Source organism: Vombatus ursinus, unplaced genomic scaffold (assembly GCF_900497805.2).
Source record: "Vombatus ursinus unplaced genomic scaffold, bare-nosed wombat genome assembly UNPS02004704.1, whole genome shotgun sequence".
Classification (NCBI taxonomy): domain Eukaryota; kingdom Metazoa; phylum Chordata; class Mammalia; order Diprotodontia; family Vombatidae; genus Vombatus; species Vombatus ursinus.
In genome coordinates, this window is record NW_020944482.1 from 647,809 (window position 1) to 657,757 (window position 9,949).

At 35.6% G+C, this 9,949-nt stretch overlaps 1 protein-coding gene across 1 annotated transcript in view; it reads right to left on the bottom strand.

Annotated features, from left to right (window-relative positions):
- The window catches only part of TBCD (tubulin folding cofactor D), a 445,631-nt gene that overhangs the window by 278,411 nt on the left and 157,271 nt on the right, over positions 1-9,949 (bottom strand). The gene's annotated exons all lie outside the window — the stretch shown is intronic.

Below are 9,949 nucleotides of genomic sequence, written 5' to 3' on the forward strand. Positions count from 1 at the left end.
ATAACTATATTGAATCTGACAAGAGAATGCAATGAAGCTGTGGCTAGTCATTCACCTAGACAGAAGCTACTTGGGGCACGGACTAAATATCAGTAAAAAAGCTAACCTTTAGGCTAGCCCTGAAAGAATACCATTAAAAAGAGAGAAGTCAAAGGGAACCAAGAGAGAAAAAATAAATAAATAAATTAGAATGGAGGACATTCTAATTAAAGTATGTTTTAATATAGCAAAACACATAAAAAATTACAAATCTCCATAAATAAATATTGCAAGACAAAAGAAACTGAATCAACACCTAATGAAACAAAGAACTTCGTGGATTCCTAAGAGACCATGGAAAAATAGCACAAAATTCTCAGGATGGAAACAGATACCTCCAACTTCCTTTCCTCTCACTCTTTTCATAATTTTCTACATTTTGGCTTCTGACTTCATCATTCAAATGAAACTGTTCTCTCCAAAGTTACTAACAATCTCTTAACTGCCAAATCTAATGGCATTTTCTCAATTCTCATACTGCTTGTCCTCTCTGTAGCCTCTGATGCCATCAATTACCCTCTTCTCCTTGACACTCTCTCCTTCTTAAGTTTTAGAGACACCTCTCTCTCCTAGTTTTTATCCTACCTATCTGACCTACCTACCTACCTATCTATCCTATCTATCCTCAGTCTCCCCTACAAGATCTTTATCCAGGTCACACCCACTAACAATGGGGATCCCAATGAGCTCTGTCCTGGACCTACTTCTCCCCTCCCTCTATACAACTTCACCTGGATGATCTTATCAGTATCCATGGATTCAATTATTATCTCTATGCTGATGATTCTCAAATATCCTTAAACAACCCCAATCTCTCTGTTGACCTCTAGTCTCACTTCTCTAATTATCTTTTGGACATCTCATAGTGAAAGCCCCTAAGCATCTTAAAATCAATGTATCCAAAACTGAACTCATTATCTTCTTCTCCAAACCCACCCCTCTTCCTAATTTCCCTATTACTGCTGAGTGTACTACTACCAGCCTCTACATCCACCCAGTCTCACATCTTCAACTCCTCACTTGCTCTTACCAGTAACACTGGTATCCTTGCTATTCCATCTCTTGACACTTCATCTCCTGACTCTATGCATTTTCATTGGCTGTGCCCCCTATTCCAAGAATAATCTCAGTCAAATGAGAGTTCAAATCCAGCCTCAGACACTTGACACTTACTAGCTGTGTGACCCTTGGCAAGTCACTGAACCCTGATTGTCTCACCAAAAAATAAATAAATGAATGAATGAATAAATATTAATTTTCTGTACAGTACCTGGAAAAGGGTATTGTTTCAAATAGCCTTAAAAAAGTACCCTTTTGAAGTCAAAGTTCAAATTATACAAGACAGAACTTTAAAAGCAACAAAGCAGAGATATCACAAAAATATCTGTAGAATGTAATCTCACCAAAGCAAACATCAATCCTCTAAAAAGATTCAACCTCCTAAAAGCAAATTGCTGCCTCACTCTATGTCTCCTTCTCCCCCCAAAGGCAATTTTTTCCAATCCCTGAACTAAGTGAAAGTTTTTGTATTACAGTGAAGGTAATGATACTTAAATTATTAACACTTATCACAAACATCAAAAACTCATTTCACAGCAACTGCAGTGACTTTAAGTCTATATAAGGAAGTATAAGGAACAGATGTAATGAAAATACATTTATTCTCACCCTGATCATAGTAAGAAAGCATAGAAAGCTTCAAGATGCTGTATCTGACACACCTAACTAAACTAGATAGCTCATGTGGTGGTGTCATCAAGAGAAATTTTAATAATGTACTTTCACAAGCAAACCTGAAATTCAAGTAAACTGGGATTCTCCTGTTGATTCTGCTGCACACGTTCCCACTGAAATGAACCACCCTAAACTTTAAAACAATAAGGAATACTGGAGCCTGCAGAAATATAAAAACTGGCAAAACCAGGAAGGTAGAAAAAACATGTGGCAACAATTTTAACATGTTGAAGAAATTTCCTCATAGCCACATTTTTTACCTTTGGTTACTGCCTCAGTCTCAGGCCATATACCAAGTCTAAAGGGCAAACACTCCACATAGGTGGTTCTTTTTTATGCACATAAGTGACCAAGAAACCACATCAATACAGCCAGAGGCTACCAGGAAGCTGAATCAAGAGAGACATAGTTTGAGCCTTGCCCCACCCATAGGTGATCAAGTTTCTCCTTTGTTGCCAGTGAGGGAAAATCTAGCTTACCCAGGTGGATGGGAAGGTATAAATACTGAATCCATCACACACATGATCTTATTGAAAAGGCCTATAGTTTATCTATACAATCTATATTGAATTAAACACTCCAATGACGCAATTTCAAATATTTAAAATATTACACATTCATTATTAAATTGGACTTCTACCAGGAATTCAGGACTGCTTCAATATTTAAAAAAACTATACACATAAGAAATTAATAACACAATGAATAAAAATAATATGATTATATCAAGATTCATAAAAAGCATGGCAAAATAAAACATCCTTTTGTTTTAAAAAATACTAAAAAAAAATAGGCAAATCATTTACATAAAAAAAGAAAAGAGACAGCCTTATATGTAGGGGAAGTAGAAGGTTTTGAATGTTGCCTCCTATGGTTATTTTCTTTAAAGATGACGAGGGAGAGACAGAGAGACAGAAAGAGAACAGAGAAAAAGAGACACCATTTGGATCCCCATTCAGTAACACCAATGATCTCTAACATATAACATTTCTAAATTCTATTTGAATAGAATATAATATCAATACTTAATATATGTACCCAGTGAAAAGTTACATTTCACTAGGTACATACATCAAGTATTGTTATTATTTCACTTTCTACCACGCCTTTGCATCATAGTGCAGTTTTACTATTTATTGTCTGCATGTTTCCTTCAACCTACTCCTAATATACATTTTCATCTCTTTGATTCTCACCCACTCTCTTTAAAAGGAAGATGATAGTGCTGAAAAGAAAGATGTGTACACTTGTGATGTAGGGTGATATGCTTACATTCCATTGTTCCTTCTCTCTTTGCTATCTGTTAAGGATCCAACATCCAAAGATGAAGAGGTTTTTTGGGGTTTTTTTTTAGCTATTCTCTCCCTTATATTACCTCCTCTTATTAAGTCTTTCTCTCTCTGTCTCCATCTATGTCACTTGAGTTTATCATACCAAAATCTTTCTTTTTTTATGTACAATTGTGTGTTAAACTCTCCTTTACCCACTTCTGATGAGGAAGAGGTTCACATGGGAACTATCTTCTCTACCTCTTTCTCCATTCCTCTTCTTGACTATACAATCATGAAAAAAATAATAAATTCTCCCTCTTATTCATTCATTTTCCCTAAAATTTTTTTTTTCCTCAAGGGACAAGGGATTATTCTCCCTTGATTACATTAGAAGTTCTTTATCATCATATAGATCCTTCCAATTCTTCAAATGTATTTACCTTTCTATGTGGCACTGTGCTCTGTGAGTGAAACAGAATTGTAGTAGCTCAAAAGAAACGTAGGATGCACAAATTTATAGACATCTCCACTCCAAATATTCATATGGACTATTTGTGGCCCAATCTGTGGTAGTGTCTTCTAAGCTCATATTGGTCTGATCAGCTACCATCCAACACACTGTACCTTGACCTTTGGGTCAAGTGATATATGTGATATAGTGATATCATTTTGCTCCTATTCAAGAATGATGAATAACAACCACCTTTCTAAGGATATCTTTATTCCCTATGTCTGTATGTCAAAGTTTCCATTCAGATCTGATCTTTTCATCAGGAATGATTTTAAAAGTCCTCTATTCCATAATAGGTCCATTTATTTAAATCTATAGGATTATATTCAGTTTTACATAGTAAATTATTCTTGATTATAAGCTTTAATCTTTTGTCTTTTGGAACATCATATCCCAAATGCTACCTCTATGACACTGACAAATCTTCTCTGATCCTGACTTGCTACTTAAATTCTTTCTTTCTGGCTGTTTACAGCTTTTTTTTCCTCTGTCAAAACTCTTTGACTCTGAATCAGTTGACTCTTTATTACGACTTTGCCCACTGATTTTAATAGATAGGAATAGTTTTCATTTATTTCTTCAAATATGGAATCTAGGCTTTTTTTGTTTGGGGGAGAGAGGGTAGGGTTCAGATACTCCTATGATTTCTGGATTTTCTTTCTCTGACCTGCTTTCCAGGCCAGTTGATTATGATAATCTCTTACATTTCTTTCCTTTTTTTAAAAGTTTTTTGCATTTTGTTCTAATATTTCTAATTGACTCATGAAGTCATTGATTTCCTCAGAAGAAGCCAGGGCAAAAATAAACAACATAGGAGTAATAATATCAGTTACAACAGGGTGCCAATTCCAGATAAGGTCCTCTACATACTGACTACACGAAAATAGTGATTTTTTCTATACTACACCCAAATATTCCTTTAAAAGACCTTTAAATTTTTCATAATTTTTTCCAAATTGTCCTTGTCTTACAGTAGAAAGACTGCTAACCAGCTCACCCTGTTTACTATTATCAATTTCCATGCAATAAAAGGCTCAATTCCTTAGTGCTCCAAGCTAAAATGCACTTATTGAAATTCTCTACTAACATTTAGAAATCAAATATATTCCCTGAGGTAAAGAGCTAGATTATAGGATGGGTTGGCATATGAACTTCTATGCCAAGGATTCTTCCTAAATATGTCATTTTGATTAATGTTCGTCTAAGAAATATCTTTCTTAGAAATTCAAAAATCTCCATTGACATGATCTCCTACCTGCAAGATGCTGTCTTTTTTTTTTAATACATACAAAAAAAAAAAGAATACAATGGTTCTCATTCCTGGGGATGGCAAAGAGACCAGAGCTTGCCATATGGGTTGATTCTCAGTGAACCTATATACCACAAGTATTAAAACAGTTAATTTGTGTCAGGCATTTTGTTCGGTACTAGAGATATAAATACAAAATTGAAACAGTCCCTGACTTTAAGGAGGTTAGAGCCTACTGAGGGAGACTCTGTGTATGTTGGGGGGGGGGGGGGGGGCGGTGAGAGAGAGAGAGATTTAAGTATATAGAAAATAAATACGAGATAATATCATAGAGGACGACATTGGTGACTAGGTGAATCAGGAAAAGCTTCATTTATAAGGTGGCACTTGAACAGAGAGCTTTGAAGAGAAGGAGAAATTCTGAGAGGCAGAAGTGAGGAGGTTGTGCATTCAAGGCAAGGGGGACACCTAGTGTAAAGGCACAGAGGACTGAAATAGAGTGCCATACGTAAGGAATAACAATATAGTCTGTTTGGTTAGATCAGTGAAGGTGTAAAGGGGACTAATACGTATTACATCTGGAAAACTATGTTGGGGACAGACAGCAAAGGGCTTTAAATGCCAAATAGAGAAATTTGTATTTCATCCTAGTGGTAATAGGGAGGAAGCACTATATGCCAGACACTGTGCTAAGCCCTCAGGATATAAAGGAGAAACAAAACAGTACCTGCCCTGAAGGAGCTTATCCTCTACAAGGAAGATGACAAGTACACATAAAGTATATATATAAAATAAACAACATAATGGGGGTGAGGGGTGCTAGAAGGGCAGTGTTACCAGCAGCTTACCTATATTTTCATCCATATCCCTCAAGGACAACCTTCAAAAAACCAAAAACCCAGATTTAATCTCATTATCTCAAACTTTCTATTCTCCTGTCTACCTCAACCATACCCTCAAAATCCTATTAATGACTTGAAAGAAGGAGGAAAAGAACAACAACAAGAAAAAAAAGGTAAAAATTGGGCTGAGTGGCAAAATGGCACTAAAAATGGACTCAGGAGCTATTCTACGGCACAGTACCATTACCTGGTTTTCCTTAGTCAAATCCAACACCTTCAAGGCCTACCTAAAATTAAAGTAGCCTTTGAAGTAAAAGAGTATGAAAAAAATTGTCAAAATATTCTCATAGAAAACATAAATGCTTTGCGACAAGAACTGATAGATCCAGAATGGATACTTCCAGATAGATAGATGAAGTCAAAAGGGGAAAACACATTAAAAAAAAAAAAAACCTTTAACCTCTACTCAAAAATTTCATTTAATTAGAGAAACAGTAAAGTTACCATGGATGCTAAATCCATGTTAGTAAAGAGCAATGATAGTGGGCAGAATACCCAGGATCATAAAGTCAGTGTGTTACAAGGAATGAGATACAATGCCTGAACTATGAAGAAGTCTTTATGGTTCCTCCCTTTTCTCATGTCAACTCTATTCACTTATTCACTTGTAAAACCAATATTTATTTAATTCCCACCACGTGCAAGATATAAAGCTGTTCAGGACACAGGTTTTTTCCTCAAGCTTACAACTAGGAAGAAAGAGACATACAAAATCAATACTATTACTTTATTATTTACAACTCAAGTGCCCAACTTTTATAAATCTTGCTTTGTCCTTAAGCTATAAATACCTAACCAATATCCCACATACCATCCTGTTCAATAAGGAGATGAATTTCATCACATAACAAACTTTCACAAGGCCTGGAGTAAAGCACATTGAAGGTAAAAAGGACTGAGAAACTTCAGGACATATCATCATTATAACTAATTTTATACAGCACTTTAAAGTTTTCAATGAACTTTACATATCAAATCAATCAATAAATATTTTTTAAGCACCTACTATATTCCAGGGTACTTTATTAAGCACTAGGGATACAAAAACAAGCAAAAATATAGTCCCTGTTCTAGTGGGATTACCAACCTAATCCCGTAAGTACTAGAATACTGAAATGGATCATTGATGTCACTAATTTGGTGGTTCCTGCCAATGATGCAGATCACATACACTCTGCCCATCCTATAGGATTCTTTTCTGTGTTTTCCTAAAAGTTCACCATAGGGGGTTCACCCAAAAGCTGGAAGCTTTTCTCAATTTCTCCACACCTCAAGAGGGTACCTGTCTACCTGTCATCCTTCACTCTTGCTACATGACCATCCCATCTTCTCTTCCTATCATAAAATCCTTTGATGATATTTTTACTTCTGCTCTTCTTCAGAGTTCCTTGTTGGTTATATGTTGTAGTTTACTCACACCTATCATATGTTTACCTATGTCCTTTATGGGATACTCATCTTCAGTTCCTTAGAGGAAGTAGTATTCAATGCTTCACTACCACATATAAAGACAGTTAAATGTTAGTACTGAGTTTTCATGAGTATCTTGGGTCAGTAAAAGAGCTATACAATTTCCCAAAAGCAATCCACCCCACTCTCTTCATCCTGTTAAATTCTGGGCCCAGCTCATTGATTATGTGTCTAGTTTGCTCCCAATACACATACAAGTACTAGTTCCATAAGGTAAGCATGCAAATACATGTGGAAATGTAAACACTAGATTGTCTTAAAGAGGGTAAAGTTCTAAGAGGTTAAATGACATCCATGAACAAACAGCTGATAATCATGTGAGGAAAGATTTGGAATCTAAGTCTTCCTGACCATAGGTCCAACATTCTTTTAAATTACACTTTTTTTCAACTTGCCAGTTAAGGTGTTGAAACTTTAGCTGGTAACAGTTCTCTTTCTTTTAAATCTGTCCTAAAGAAAAGCCCCAATAGGGTGCCACTCTACAAAAATTATAGTGTCTTGTAGGATACTCACAGTTAGAAAATGTAATATGAATGATAAGCCATCAAAGGGATTGAGAAGTTACTGTCAGTCAAATAGGAGAATAAGGAGATATTAGTATCACAAAAATCTAGAGAAGAAAGCATATTAAACAGTGCAACAACATAGTATAAGGACTGGGGGAGAAAAAAAAAAAGCCCTTAAGAGATTGGTGGGAACTAGAGAGAACAGTCACAGTCATGTGATAAAGGTGGAATGCAGACAGCAGAGGATTATGGAGTGAATGAAAGGAGAAGTGAAAACATTTTTTTCTAGGAGTTTGAGAAAAGGAGAAATATAGGATGATGACTTAGGGAGATGGTGAATTTTTTTAAAGGGCAAGGGAGACCTGGGCATGTTTGATGTAAGGAAGGACCCATCAGATAGAGGGAGGCTGAAAATCAGAGAAAGGTATGTTTAAGGGTACAATTGTCTATAGAATATATTCAGGGATAGGAACGGGAGTACATGTAAAGAGGATGGCTTTGGCAAGGAAATTCATCTCCTTATCATCTACCTCATCATTATAGACTGGAAAAAAGAGGAGCTGGTATGACACTAATCATCAAGATATGTATTTTAAAACAGATCAGAAAATTAAATTTTACCTCTTTGAATTTTCAAGGAAATTACAATTGTTTTTTCCTTCCTTTGCACTGCCTAACTCCACTCTCCAATACACTCTCCAGCAAAATCACACATTTCTACACCTAACAGAAAAACGTGAAAAAAAAATTCTAAGTAGATCATTACTATCCTGAATAGAGTATGGTTAGGGTCTGGGGTCAGGAAGACCTGAGTTCAAATCTGCCTTCAGACATTAGGTGCGTGACCCTGGGCAAGTCATTTAACTTATGTTTGCCTCAGTTTCCTCTACTGTAAAATGGAGTACCATTTTATAGTACCTACCTCACAGAATTGCTGTGAGGATCAAATGAGACAGTATTTGCAATAAATGCTTATTCCTTTTCCATACCTTATCTTCTTCTCCCCTTCATTCTCAACAAGTATTAATAAAAGAAAACACGTATTATTCCCATTTTGCTGAAAGAACTGAGCCCCCCCCAAAAAAGGGTTAACATAATCTGCCCTAAGTCATGAAGTCCTGGAATAAGTAAAGTTGAATTCGGATTATAATATATCCTATCCTATAATGTGTCATAAAATGGTCTTCCTGCAACTTAAAACATATGCTGAATTTCAGGTTTTATGCTTATAAATCCTCTACCCCAAGCAGGTTCTTTAGTCTTACCCTCAGATGAAAGGCACTAAATGATTGTGACTCCGAGTCATAAAACCTGCCTTTAAAGTGCAGTTTAAACCTCATTAGCTGTGTGACCTTGGGCAATTCACTTAACCTTCCAGTTTTCTATATGTAACCTGCATTACCTCCCTCACAGAACAATTGTTTAAGTGCTACATAAATGTGAACAATATTATACAGTATTAACTTAGCAGGGAAAAATGAAGAAAATTAAAAAAAAAAATTTGTAGAATGGAACAAGCATTCAAAAAAAGTAAAACTTTCATTGCAATTTTAGCTTAGTTTAGAAATCTGATTAATAACTACTTTAATATGTAATTCTAAAACCAATATATGGACATTTCCTTGAGAGTATCTAGTCACTCTCTTCCTTGGCAACCATGCTACTAAAGGAAAGGTAAGGAAATTCTTGCCACTGAAGTCCTTGGACATTACCAAATGATTCAAAATCAGAAATGGATATGCATTTATCCATGGAAATGACACTAAAAAAGATGCATTACCACATGACTAGCTGCCCTATCCTAAGGACCACTCAGCCTTGTCATCCGTCCTGTAGCAGAATCCTCCTGTGTTATATCTCTCCAGTTAGAACATGAGTTCCTTGAAAGCATAGACTATTTCGCTTTTCTAGTTAAATTTCTAGCTCTTAGCACAGTACTTGGCATACAGTAAAAACTTAATAAATGTTTTTTCACTCATTCATTCACCTTCATGGTAGTAATGTTTTATAAAACCATCCCCTTCATCTTAGTACCTAAATGCAATATGCTAAAGAATCCTTACTGTGATCTCTTACACTCTCCTGGCCTCAGTTTCCTGATTTTTAAAAGGACAGGTTTGTACTAGATGGTCTAAATAAAGTCCCTTATTAAAGTCCTTTACAGCTCTAAAACTATGATCTTATGATCCTATAGCTAATTTTGAGGGAAAAAATGATAATGATCCACAAATATTCATAGTAAATCACTGCCAATGTTTAATTTCATG